This window comes from Loxodonta africana, chromosome 11 (assembly GCF_030014295.1).
Source record: "Loxodonta africana isolate mLoxAfr1 chromosome 11, mLoxAfr1.hap2, whole genome shotgun sequence".
NCBI lineage: Eukaryota > Metazoa > Chordata > Mammalia > Proboscidea > Elephantidae > Loxodonta > Loxodonta africana.
The window spans coordinates 19529495-19542302 of NC_087352.1; the positions used below are offsets into that span (position 1 = coordinate 19529495).

At 50.8% G+C, this 12808-nt stretch overlaps 1 pseudogene; it reads left to right on the plus strand.

Annotated features, from left to right (window-relative positions):
- Positions 1-1639: 1639 nt before the first annotated feature.
- Positions 1640-8765, plus strand: LOC135232680 (cytoplasmic tRNA 2-thiolation protein 1-like; annotated as a pseudogene).
- The last annotated feature ends 4043 nt before the right edge of the window (positions 8766-12808 follow it).

The window sequence follows — 12808 nt, forward strand, 5'->3', positions numbered from 1 at the left end:
CCCTCCCTATCACGTACCTCACAGGGGGTAGAGTCAGGAAGCTCTCAGAATATGCAGGTGGGAGCAGTTTGGAGAGATGGGACCTGGAAAGCAGGCTCTACACTTTCTCTTGGGCGTGCTCTGTTCCTTGCTCTTGGTACTCATGGTCTGGGAAACCCTTTCTCTCTGCGGCCCTCCATTCGGAGTTCTGCCTCCAACTGCACCTAGCTGGGGAGGGTACTGGTAACTGCCCCACGCCTGCGCATTAACTATTACCGTGTTCACGTCCCGAGCCCAGCGCGCAGAGATCTACAAACCGCTTTGAGCTACGCGCGTGCACAGAGAGCCCAGCCCACACAGCGTCTTAACTGTCTTTGCCCTTAGGTCTGGGCACGCATACAATTCCCACCCCTGCAGGGGGCGCGCGCGCGCGAAAGCCGACCCTGCATCCCATCGCGATACGGCTCAATCCTTGGTCTCTGTCCGCCGAACGCACTCTTTTTCATACCCCTGATCCCCCTCTGACCCCGAGGCCTGCCCACCCGCATCTCAAACCCTATCGTACTCCCACAAAAAGAGAAAATCTGAACATAGCCATTTCATCCTTGGAATAAACTGCACAACTCGCAGCATGCAGAAGTGCACAAGGTTCAAACGCTGCACGTGCTCGCGCGGAGGCGCAGACCGGAAACAGGCGGGGCCGACCTAGGGCACTCTGGGAGTTGTGGACAAAGCGCAGCAAAGTTCGCAGGGAGTTGTAGGCCAGCTTGTCCCAGAGCATTAAACGCTTTGAGCCAAGCCGCCGCATGGGGCTCTGGAGAGTAGTAGGCGGGTAGACCCAAAGCCTTCTGGGAGCCGTAGTCTTTTCACCGTATCAGCATTTCCCTGCAGCCAGGACCTCTCCGCTCGGTGTTTTGCCCACGTTAGTATCCCGTTCCGCGGCTAGATGGTACTGGCCCTTTGTCCAGATACCTCTAAAGAGTCTAGGGTCTCCGTATTTCTCTCCCACGCAGCCCGTTAGGCGTCCCTGGAGAGATGACTCGTCTCTCCGTGATCCTCCAACGCCAGTCTCCCCCACGGCCTTCCGGGCTTTAGTGGCCTAGGCAGCTCTTGACCCTGTTGAGCCGCTTTGGACACTGCAGCAGCGTCTGACTCCCCGGTCCCGCCCCTCCAAACTTGGAGCGGTCCGAGAGCACCCTCCTCTGTCCTAGTTAGAACCGAGGGTGTCAGGGCTGGCCTAGGGGGCGTTCAGGTGGCTGTGGGAGCCCAGAGGAGGCGCTAGACACAGCCCAGGGTTCATCAAAGACTTACTACGGCACAGGACCTCAAATCTAACATATTCAAACGAGATTCCAGATTCTCTGCCCTAAACCTACTCCTTTTACAATCCTTTGCCCTCTTTCCCCCCAAGTGGTTCCAGTATCCTTCCAGATGTTCTGGCCAAAACCTGAAGTTGTCCTGCATCTTCTGTTTTGCTCATCCACATCCCTCCCCCAAGTCTTTGTGAGCCTCATCGGCTCTACATGCAGAATATATCCAAATCCCACCACTTCTCACCACCTCCACTCTGGTTCACAAAAAAATCTTTGCCCTGGAGTTGATTTCGACTCACAGCAACCCTATAAGACAGTGCCACCAGGGCTCCCCACTCTAGTCCAAGCCACCATTTATTGTTCACCTGGTTCATTCCAAGGTCCCTGGCTGGCACAGACAGGAGCTCTGGTGGCATAGTGGTTAAGAGCTGGTCTGCTAACCAGAAGGTTGGCAGTTCGAATCGACCAGCTGCTCCTTGGAAACCCTATGGGGCAGTTCTGTTCTGCCCTATAGAGTCGCTATGAATTGGAATCGACTTGAAGGCACTGGGTATGTATAAACAAAATGTTTTTAAGTGGTTCTGTGGTGCAGCGGATAGCACATTGGACTTCTAGTGATGAAAAGAGCAATTCAAAGGTCATGGGTTGGAATCCCACCAGAGTGAGTTTTATTGGAGCCCTGGTGGCATAGTGGTTAAGAGCTCGGCTGCTAACCAAAGCTCGGCAGTTCAAATCCACCAGTGGCTCCTTGGAAACCCTATGGGGCAGTTCTACTTTGTCCTGTAGAGTCGCTATGAGTCGGAAGCGACTCAAGGGCACCTAACAACAGCTAACCTAAAGGTTGGCCATTTGAGCCCACTCAGCGGGGCTGCAGAAGAAAGCCCTGGCGATCTGTTTCCTTAAAGATTACAGCCAAGAAAAGCCTATGGGGCAGTTCTACTTTGTACCACATAAGGGCACCATGAGTTGGAATTGATTCAATAGCAACAGGTTTGATTTTGATTTACATCATTACAGCAGCTCCTCCCTGGTCTTTGAGGACTTCAAAGAGGTTATTTTTAGTTTGATCCCCTGCTGGGATTTGCTTTTGCACCCCAGATGTACTGAATCAGAATCTACATTTTAACAAGGTCTTGTTAAAATTTAAGATCCCCAGGTGATTATGTGAAGTGCAAATTCTCAGCAGGGAGTCAAACCAAAATATAACCAGTTCCAAGCCCTACAGTTTCTCTACCTTTGTGACCCCATGTGACAGTAGAACTGCCCCATAGAGTTTTCTAGCGTGTAAGTTTTAACAGGAGCAGATAGCCAGGTCTTTCTCCCATGGGGAGCCCCTTGGTGGGTTAGAACCACCAGTGTACCCGTTAGCAGCTGAGCGCTTATTTGTTGAGCCGCCAGTCATGTCACCTGGGATAATTCCTTCATATTATTCCTCATATTTGGAAACAATCTTGGTTATTTACTTATCATGGTTTCGCTCCTCCACTAGAATATTAGTGCCCTGAGGGCTGCAACCTTTCCTGTCTAGCTCACTGCTATGTCCACAGTGCCTAGAGAGGAGGTGTCTCAGTGGATTATTTGCTGAATGAATCAAGAGTCTAAGCTGAGACTTGAAGGTTAATAAGAGTCAGGCTTGCCCAATGTGGGGAGCAGTGTTCCAGGCAATGGCAACAGCTGGGCAAAGCTGTGAAGTGCTGGAAGACCTGCTGGAAGTCTACCCAAATGGTCTGGGTGGGGCCAGACCATGCAGGGCCTCAAACGCCCAAGGTCTTAGAGAGGGGAGCCAAGCTGGTTTTCTAGCAGGGGTGGCACTTGATCTGATGACCTCAAGAGGTGGACCCCAGTACTGGTTGGCTTTAGATCCAGGGAGTAGAGAGACGAGTCCAAAGTCACTATTTCTAGTCCTGTGGAGAAGCTGGGTATAAGGTGGACGTATAACCCTTCCTATCTCCAGAAGTCTGCTCCTCCCACACCCACCTCTCCAGGGTCTACTTAAGCCAGGGGCGCTATCTGGGCAGACTCTCCGGAGATGGCGAACCCAAAATCCGGAATCCAAGTGTTACTTGCCTCTCCTCTCCCTGTCCAGGAGAAGCGGAACCCTCCCAGTCCTTGGGGACCCCGGCGATGCCAGCTCCGCCGTGTGCCACTTGCCACCCACCGCCACCCGCATTCCACACAAGCGCTGTGTGGCGCCTGCTTCTGCGCCGCCTTTGAGGCCGAGGTGCTGCACACGGTGTTGGCAGGCCGCCTGCTGACCCCGGGGCCGTGGTGGCCGTGGGCGCCTCGGGCGGCAAGGACTCCACGGTGCTGGCACACGTGCTGTGGGAGCTCGCGCCGCGCCTGGACGTATCGCTGCGCCTCGTGGCGGTGGACTAGGGCATTGGCGGCTACCGGGACGCGGCCCTGGCGGCCGTACGGCGCCAAGCGGAGCGGTGGGAGCTCCTCGGGGGCTGGCCCATGGACGCGTTGCGCGCAGTACGGCAGGGTCGAGCCGAAGCCGCGCCTGTTGCACCTTCTGCGGGGTGCTAAAGCGCCGGGCACTGGAGGAAGGCGCGCGTTTCCTGGGAGCCACGCGCATCGTGACAGGTGAGCGCATGCGCAAGCAGGAGGGCGGGGTGGGGTGGGGGGAAATAGGATTCATATATGGGGAGGGGCCTGGCACAGTAAGGGGGTTGGGATGCATACGGGGTTGGCTTATTGGAGGGGAGTTGAGTGCATGCCCAACAAGTGGTAAAAGAAACCCTGGGCATCCTAAGGGGAGGAGCCCAATAAGAAGCCAGGGTTATACATCTGGGCCAGTATGGGGTTGGAACCCCCTAAATGTTTATGGGCGTAGGGTGTGCCCATCCCTGCGATGGGGTGGGGCAGGCGTTGCAAGCTTTTGAATGTCACTATCCTCATCTTGGTACACGCATACTGATAGAAAGGCTGCTCTCTAGGGACTGGGGATGTGGTTCTCTGCATCCTGCAAAAGATGTTCTTTGTGTCTCCTTTCATAAAGGGAGGGGTGTGAGGGCTGCCTCCCTTCAGAAGCCATTTCCAGTCAGAAATGCAACTGTGTCTCTTAACTCTTTTTTTTTTTTGATCAGCTTTTTCTCTGTGCTCTTTCTTATTTCGACGCTAATATACTCTCATATAAGGAGCCCGGGCGGCAGTGGTTAAAGTGCTTGGCTGCTAAGCAAAAGGCAGGCGGTTTGAGCCCACCAGCTGCTCCATGGGAGGAAGATGTGGCAGTGTGCTTCAGTAAAGACTACAGCCTTGGAAGCCCTGTGAGACAGTTCTCCTCTGTCCTATAGGGTCTCTAAGAGTCAGAATCTACTTGATGGCAACCGGTTTTGGTTTTATACCCTGATATACCAGTAGTTGATCAGGAACCGATGGTACTGAAGGAAGAAGTCCAAGCTGCTCTGAAGGCATTGGTGAAAAACAAGGATCCAGGAATTGATGGAATATTAATTGAGATGTTTCAACAAACAGATGCAGCGCTGGAGGTGCTCACTCGTATATGCCAAGAAATATGGAAGACAGCTTCCTGGTCAACTGATTGGAAGAGATCCATATTTATGCCTATTCCCAAGAAAGGTGATCCACCCGAATGTGGGAATTATAGAACAATATCATTAATATCACACGCAAGCAAAATTCTGCTGAAGATCATTCAAAAATGGCTACAGCAGTATATCGACAGGGAACTGACAGAAACTCAGGCCGGTTTCAGAAGAGGACGTGGAACCAGGGATATCATTGCTGATGTCAGATGGATCCTAGCTGAAAGCAGAGAATACCAGAAGGATGTTTACCTGTGTTTTATTGACTATGCAAAGGCATTTGACTGTGTGGTTCATAACAAACTATGGATAACACTGGGAAGAATGGGATTTCCAGAACACTTAATTGTGCTCATGAGGAACCTTTACATAAATCAAGAGGCAGTTGTTTGGACAGAACAGGGGGATGCTGATTGGTTTAAAGTCAGGAAAAGTGTGCATCAGGGTTGTATTCTTTCACCATACCTATTCAATCTGTATGCTGAGAAAATACAAGAAGCTGGACTATATGAAGAAGAACAAGGCATCAAGATTGGAGGAAGACTCATTAACAACCTGTGTTATGCAGATGACACAACCCTGCTTGCTGAAAGTGAAGAGGACTTGAGGCACTTACTAATGAAGATCAAAGACCACAGCCTTCAGTGTGGATTGCACCTCACAACATAAGGAAAACAAAAATCCTCACAACTGGACCAATGAGCGACATCATGATAAACGGAGAAAAGATTGAAGTTGTCAAGGATTTCATTTTACTTGGATCCACAATCAACAGCCATGGAAATAGCAGTTAAGAAATCAAAAGATGCATTGCATTTGGGTAGATTTGCAGCAAAGGACCTCTTTAAAGTGTTGAAGAGCAAAGATGTCACCTTGAAGACTAAGTTGCGCCTGACCCAAGCCATGGTATTTTTAATCACATTATCTGCATGTGAAAGCTGGACAATGAATAAGGAAGACTGAAGAAGAATTGACGCCTTTGAATTGTGGTGTTGGCAAAGAATATTGAATACACCATGGACTGCCAAAAGAACGGACAAATTTGTCTTAGAGGAAGTACAACCAGAATTCTCCTTAGAAGCAAGGATGGCAAGGCTGTGTCTTGCAAACTTTGGACATGTTGTCAGGAGGGATCAGTCCCTGGACAAGGACATGATGCTTGGCAGAGTACAGGGTCAGTGGAAAAGAGGAAGACCCTCAATGAGGTGGATTGACACAGTGGCTGCAACAATGAGCTCAAGCATAACAACGATTGTAAGGATGGCGCAGGACCAGGCAGTGTTTCGTTCTGTTGTGCATAGGGTTGCTATGAGTCGGAACTGACTCGACGGCACCTAACAACAACAACATACCAGTAGTGCTCTGGTGTGCACCCACCCACTGGTTCCAGAGGAGAAAATATCTGGCGATCTGCTCCCATAAAGATTGTTATTTGCCATTAAGTCAATTCCAACTCATTGGAAACCCTATGAGGCAATTCAGCTCTGTCCTATAGGGTCACTATGAATTGGAAGCGACTCAAGGGCACACAGTAGCAACACTTCGTACCACATACAAGCTGTGAGGCTTAGAGCAAATTACCTAAGCTCTCTGTGCCTCAGTTACCTTTTCTTTAAAATGGGGATATTAATCTCGAGCTCCTAGATTGTTGAGAGGTCGGTGGATTATCATGTATAAAGCACTTAGAGTCTGAAGAACAAGAAACACTACAGGCAGTCCCCAGATTACGAACAAATTTGTAGGTAAGTTGGAATGGGTACATAAGGTTCTGTATGTAGTATGTATTTTACTTTTCTATGCCTATAAAATACTTGAGAAACACTTTCAAACCACACAGTGTTTTCATGAGCATCACAATCACAACTATTGTATTTAACTCAAAATTTTAATATAATAGGCCTTATGGCAGCCCATTCTTAAGTACAAGTTGCTAGTTGTCTGCAAGTCAGACATTCGGAACCCAGGGATTGCCTGTATATAAATGTTCTTATAATGGTGCACAAGACAGATGCAATCTCTGCTCTTGCTCAGTTCTCACATACATTCAACTACTAGCCAAAAGGTTGGTGATTCGAACACACCCAGAGGCTCCTCAAAAGATAGACCTGTCAGTCTGCTTCTGAAAGGTCACAGCCATTGAAAACTCTATGGAGCACAGCTCTACTCTGCACACATAGGATCGCCATGAGTTGGAATCAACTTGATGACAATAAGTGCCACGAAGGGAAATGACACAGACTTTGTGAGCTTACAGCAGAAGCATACAGTGAAGGGAGAAAGGTGGAGATTAAAGACACCTTTCCTCAGTGTTGGAGCTCACACTTGAAGGCTGAGTGGGTAACTACATGAAGAATGAATAGGAGGTTGGGGGAGAGGGCATCCTGGGCAGAGGCAACAGCTGTGCCAAGGCCCCAAAGAGAGGGTGGATGGCCAATTTGAGAAGCTGTAAGAAGACCAGTGTCTTACTACGTAGGCTCAAGTACAAAATGAGAAAATTCAGAGTAACTGTCGATTTAGCTTAAATTTATGGTGATTGGTGTGTAAATACGGAGCCCTGGTGGCGCAGTGGTTAAGTGCTCGGCTGCTAACTGAAAGGTCAGTAGTTTGAAACCACTAGCTGCTCCGCAGGAGAGAAATGTGGCAGTCTGCTTCGGTGAAGATTAAAAAAATTTTTTTTTACCGCCTTGAAAACCCATGGGCAGTTCTACTCTGTCCTATAGGGGCGCTACAAGTCGGCATCGACTTGAGGGCAATGAGTTTTCGTTTGGGTTTGTAGGTATTCACTAATTTTCTCCCTGGTCTTTTAAAACACCGTGATCCACATTCTCACGGCACTTAGAACCTTCTTGAGACTCTCCATTAAAGACCATTGTGCCTTCTGCATAGTTGGAACTATAGTTTGAACTGAGCCTGAAATGATATTTGCAGCATAAAGCACCTCTACTCCCTACACCAAAGGGCATCTAGCACAGGGCAGCAGGATGAGGGCACCCGCAAGTTGGCTGTGTGTGTGCCCGCCTCTCATTTCTAGCCGAGCCCACATTCAGCCTCCACTTGGCTGCCCCACAGTGCTAGGGGGGTCTCCATGGGCTGCTCTCCCCCTCTGTGCCTCTCACCTGTTCCCTATCTCTGTCCTGGTTGTCCCACGGTGTCCACGGATCTCCCTGACCGGTGCCCCCCACCGCCACCTGCTCCCCATCTCTGTGTCTGGCCTCCTCATGGTGCCGGGGGGTCTCTCTTTGACCAGCAGCCGCCTCCTCCCGCACCCACCTCACGCGCTCCGGTCTCTCCCCGTAGGCCACAACGCCGACGACATGGCAGAGACCGTGCTCATGAACTTCCTGCGGGGCGACACTGGGCGGCTGGGGGGCGGCGGCACCTGGGCTCGCCCGGCGAGGGGGCCGCGCTACCCCGCTGCAGCCCTCTGCAGCTCGCCTCGGAGAAGGAGGTGGTGCTGTACGCGCACTTCCACCGCCTGAACTACTACTCCGAGGAGTGTGTGAACGCGCCCGAGGCCTTCCGCGGCCACGCTCGAGACCTGCCCAAGCCCCTGGAGGTGGTGTGGTCGTCAGTGGTGCTGGACCTCGTGCACTCGGCTGAGCACTTGACGCTGGCACCCACCGCGCAACCCGCACCGCCCGGTGCCTGCCCCCGCTGCGGGGGGCTGGCCAGCCGCCAGCTCTGCCAGGCCTGCGCGCTGCTTGACGGGCTGGACCGCGGCCGGCTGCGCCTGGCCATCTGCAAAGGCCGCAGGGGTTGCCACGGGCCGGACCCCGGCCCCCTCCCTCCGCGGTCCTCCCTGCCTTCTAGTGCCTGGTGTGCTCTGGCAGGGATCCCCACGCTTAGGAAGGCGAGGGCCGCCTGTGAACACTGCAAACTCGAGTTTCCTTTGCCAGATTTCCGTGTTGATAGTGTAACTCTATAGGAGCTGGGGACCCAGACGCCTGGTTGTCCGGGGAAACCCAAACCAAACCCAATGCCACCTAGTTGATTCCGATTCATAGCGACGCCATAGGACAGGGTAGAACTACCCCATAGGGTTTCCAAGGAGCAGCCGGTGGAATAGAATTGCTGAGCTTTTGGTTAGCAGCTGAGCTCTTAACCACTGTGCCACCAGGCTCTGGGTCTGAGAGAGGAGGGGGTTAAACATCCTTGGATTCCTGGGTGAGTGGGGACTAGGGAGCTGCTTGCCTAGTGCCTCTGCTGGGTTCCAGGTGCTCACAATGGTTCTCATTCTTCTTGAGCACTTCCGTGTGCCTGGTGTGTCTTATTTGCATGAAGTGGGATTAGCAAAATCACCTGAGTTAGTGGCCACCCCCCCCCCCCCCATGTACAGTAATCACCCTGAGGCGGCTTCTCAAAAGCTTCTCAGCCAGCAGGTGCTGAGTTGAGCTCTTCCCACACACCATCACTTTTCATCCTTATTGGCTGCAGCTGCAGTGAGTAAAATATGGCATAGACAGGTGCAGTAACCGGCCCAAGGTCACTCAGCTGGAGAGAGGCCAGTTAGAGTCTGCCTGACTCTAGAGCTCTGAGACTGGCATTACCCCCACTCCATCCCTGCTCTCTCCCACACCCCCCTGGCTCTCCTGGTGTCTCTTGTGAGGTGGGGAGCAGCTGGCTCCCCTGACCTTGGGCTCTGGAGACTGAACTGGTGAGCCTGGGTCAGTGACCTCTCTGATCTTCCATTTCCTCTTCTAGAAATAGACAAAACCTCCCAACAAAGTATCAAACAACTGGTAATAAAGTGTTCAATAAATTTTTTTTTTTACCTTGCTTGGTAAAGGGCCAGCAAAAAAGAGGAAGACCTTTAATGAGATAGACTGACACAGTGGCTGTAACAATGGGCTCAAACATACCAACAATTGTGAGGATGGCAAAGGACCGGGTAACATTTCATTCTGTTACAGGTAGGGTCCCTATGAGTGGGATGACACCTAACAAGCCTTGGTTGGTCATGTTAAAGTTTGGCCGCCAGGGGGCTCTGGGTTTCAGGGTTGCTGCTCTGTTGTTCCAGGAAGCTGTGAGGCCCAGAAGCTTCCCCTTTGACCCTTTGGGAGACTTGGTTTTCTCAATCCCACCTCCAAGCTCTTGCTCGGCTGCTTCCTTGTCAGTGACGCCCTCCCTCTCCCATCCTGCTCAAATCCTCCAAGGTCTTCCTAGAAGCCTTCCCTGGCTTTCCTGGCACCACCCCCACCACCCCCACCCCAGACCAGGCAGCCCTCTTGCCCTTACACACTCACAGAAGGGGCAGCAGCAGTATCTTGGGTTGGGAGGGGCTGGTCTGTGACCCCTTGGCATCATCAGCGTCTTGAGATCAGGGTGGCCTGGGGAGGAGCAGACAGACTCATTCTGCCTTGAGCTGCCCCAAACTCTTCTATTAGGAGCTTCGATTCTGTCTTAGTTTCCTAGTGCTGCTATAACAGAAATACCACAAGTGAGTGGCTTTAACACACAGAAATTTATTTCCTGACAGTTTATGAGGCTAGAATTCCAAATTCAGGGCACCAGCTCCAGGGGAAAGATTTCTTTCTCTGTGAGCTCTGGGGAAAGGTCCCTGTCTCTTTTCAGCTTCTGTTCCTTGGTTCCTTAGCAAGTTTTGTGTAGCCTGTATCTTCCTCCCCACCCACCGTTCCCCCCCCCATTTGCCTTTCCTTCTCTGTGGATGAGCTGCTCCTTCTATCTCAAAAGTGACTGACTTAAGACACACCCTCTACTGATACAACCTCATTAACATAACACAAACCTTATTCTCAGATGGAATTATTATCCACATGTATAAACCAAGCCCATTGCTGTTGAGTCAATTCTGACTCATAGTGACCCTACAGGACAGAGTAGAACTTGTCCCATAGGGCTTCCAAGGAGCGGCTGCTGGATTTGAACTGCCAACCTTTTGGTTAGCAGCTGAGCTCTTGACCATTGCACCACCAGGGCCCCCTGTCCACATGATTAGGGGTTAGGATTTATAACATGTTTTGAGGGGGACACAATTCCATCCATAACACCCTCCCCTTCATCTAAACAACTACCAGGAAAGTGAAAGGCTAACCCAGGCCTAGTGATAACCTGTCAGGACGGCCCCTCCCATCTCATTCCCCACAACTTTCTATCCCTCACCCCCCAGGAAATGAATAGAGTTGTGGTTTCTCTCTGTTCTGGTCCTTAGCCCAGACCTGGTTACACAAGAAGGGATGGCTGAACTTGAATTCATTTCCAAGGGGTTTGGGGGTCGGCCTTATGGTCAGAGGCTGGAACTGAGAACTGGGGCCCAACTTCAACTGCAGGTTCGGTGTGATATTTTTGGATTTCCAGTGTCAGTGTGGGTTCAGGAGGGGACATAACTCTCAGCCACTTCTTGGATTTCCCGTAAGCCCTAACTTTTGAACAGTTCATTCAGCCCCCACAAGACCTCCTCTCTTTAGGTTATCTTGCGAATCTCTCTCTCCTTACCCCACCACCACCTTTCCTTTACTTTGCCTGATCTGGTCTGCTCTACTTCTCATGACAACTCTATCTTGTGGTCCACTGAGGTCATAGGCTTCTTTTCCAATCTGAGTACTTACCCTTCGTGTGCAGGATAACTTAGAATTTATTTCTGCAACCCATCAGCTTCAAAGCTACCTCCTCAACCAGCCTCTTGATACTTTATTCCTTCATTTGTGCTGACTCAGGACATGGCATGTATAGCCAGGCACAGAAAAGAACCAAAAATCATGTTCTCTGATATCCAGAACTCCATGATAGTACAGGAATGGATTAAAAGCAAAAATGAAATTTCAGCATACAAGAAACTGAGGGGAGGAGTCTGATCCACATACAAGGTTTTCTGGAATGGGCAAGGGTGGAGACAGCTCTGAGGGGCAAAAAAACCAGAGGCCTGTGAGAAATGCCTTGTCTGTCTGAAACTAAGTCCCCTCTTGCCTAAGATACAGGTGCAGGCTTACAGGGGGAGCCTCGAAGAAGACCTTGGATGCCCCCTGAACAGCACAAGTCCTCCGGTCTTCTACCCTTTGCATTTGAGACAGAGCAGGACTCTGCCCCAGGGGGCGCTCCATCCAGAGGTTAGACCTGGGGAGACCCTCACAGCTGGGTTGACGCTGTCCGTGGTGCTGGAGCACAGCCCGGCTCTGAGTTCAGTAAACTCAACTCGATTTGCTATCAGTGGCCATACAGTCGATCCTGACTCATGGCGACCTCATGTGTTGTAGAGTAGAACTGCTCCATAGGATCTTCAAGGTTGTGGCCTTTCAGAAGCAGATCTCCAGGACTGTCTTTTGAGGTGCTTCCGGGTGAGTTCAAATTGCCAACCATTCAACTACCCTTTGGGACACCCAGGGACTCTCCAACTCAGCTGCAAATCTCAAATTCACAGGCATAGGCCAGCAGGACACCTAGTCAGAGGGGCTGTAGAAAGGCTGAGTTTCTCTTGGAAAGAAGGGGTCAGAGTAGGCTGGGCTCATCTCTGCTTTTTCTTTTATTCCTTTTGTTGGCCTAAGGATCATTCTTTTGAACTTGTTGTGCTATCCTGGCTAAGGGACAGAGATGGACAAGGTATTTGCTGAAGCTCCAGGTGATGCTAATGTTGCTGGTCCTTGGACTACACTTTGTGTAGCAAGTCCATGCCTGGATCTCCCCTCAGATAAGGGATTAGCAAAGAGATGGATGTTCACTGAAGCTCCCTGCATGCCAGATTGTGCATTTCTATACCTTGTCCCACTCAGTCCTCACAATCACTGTTATGCATTGAATTCTTGCCATCCTCTCTTCCAAGGAACATTCTGAGTGTACTTCTTCCAAGACAAATTTGTTCATTCTTCCATGGTATATTCAATATTCTTCACCAACACCATAATTTAAATGTGTCCATTCTTCTTTGGTGTTTCATATTCATTGTGCAGCTTTCATGTGCATACGTGGTAATTGAAAATACTGTGGCTTGGGTCAGGTGCACCTTAGTCCTCAAGG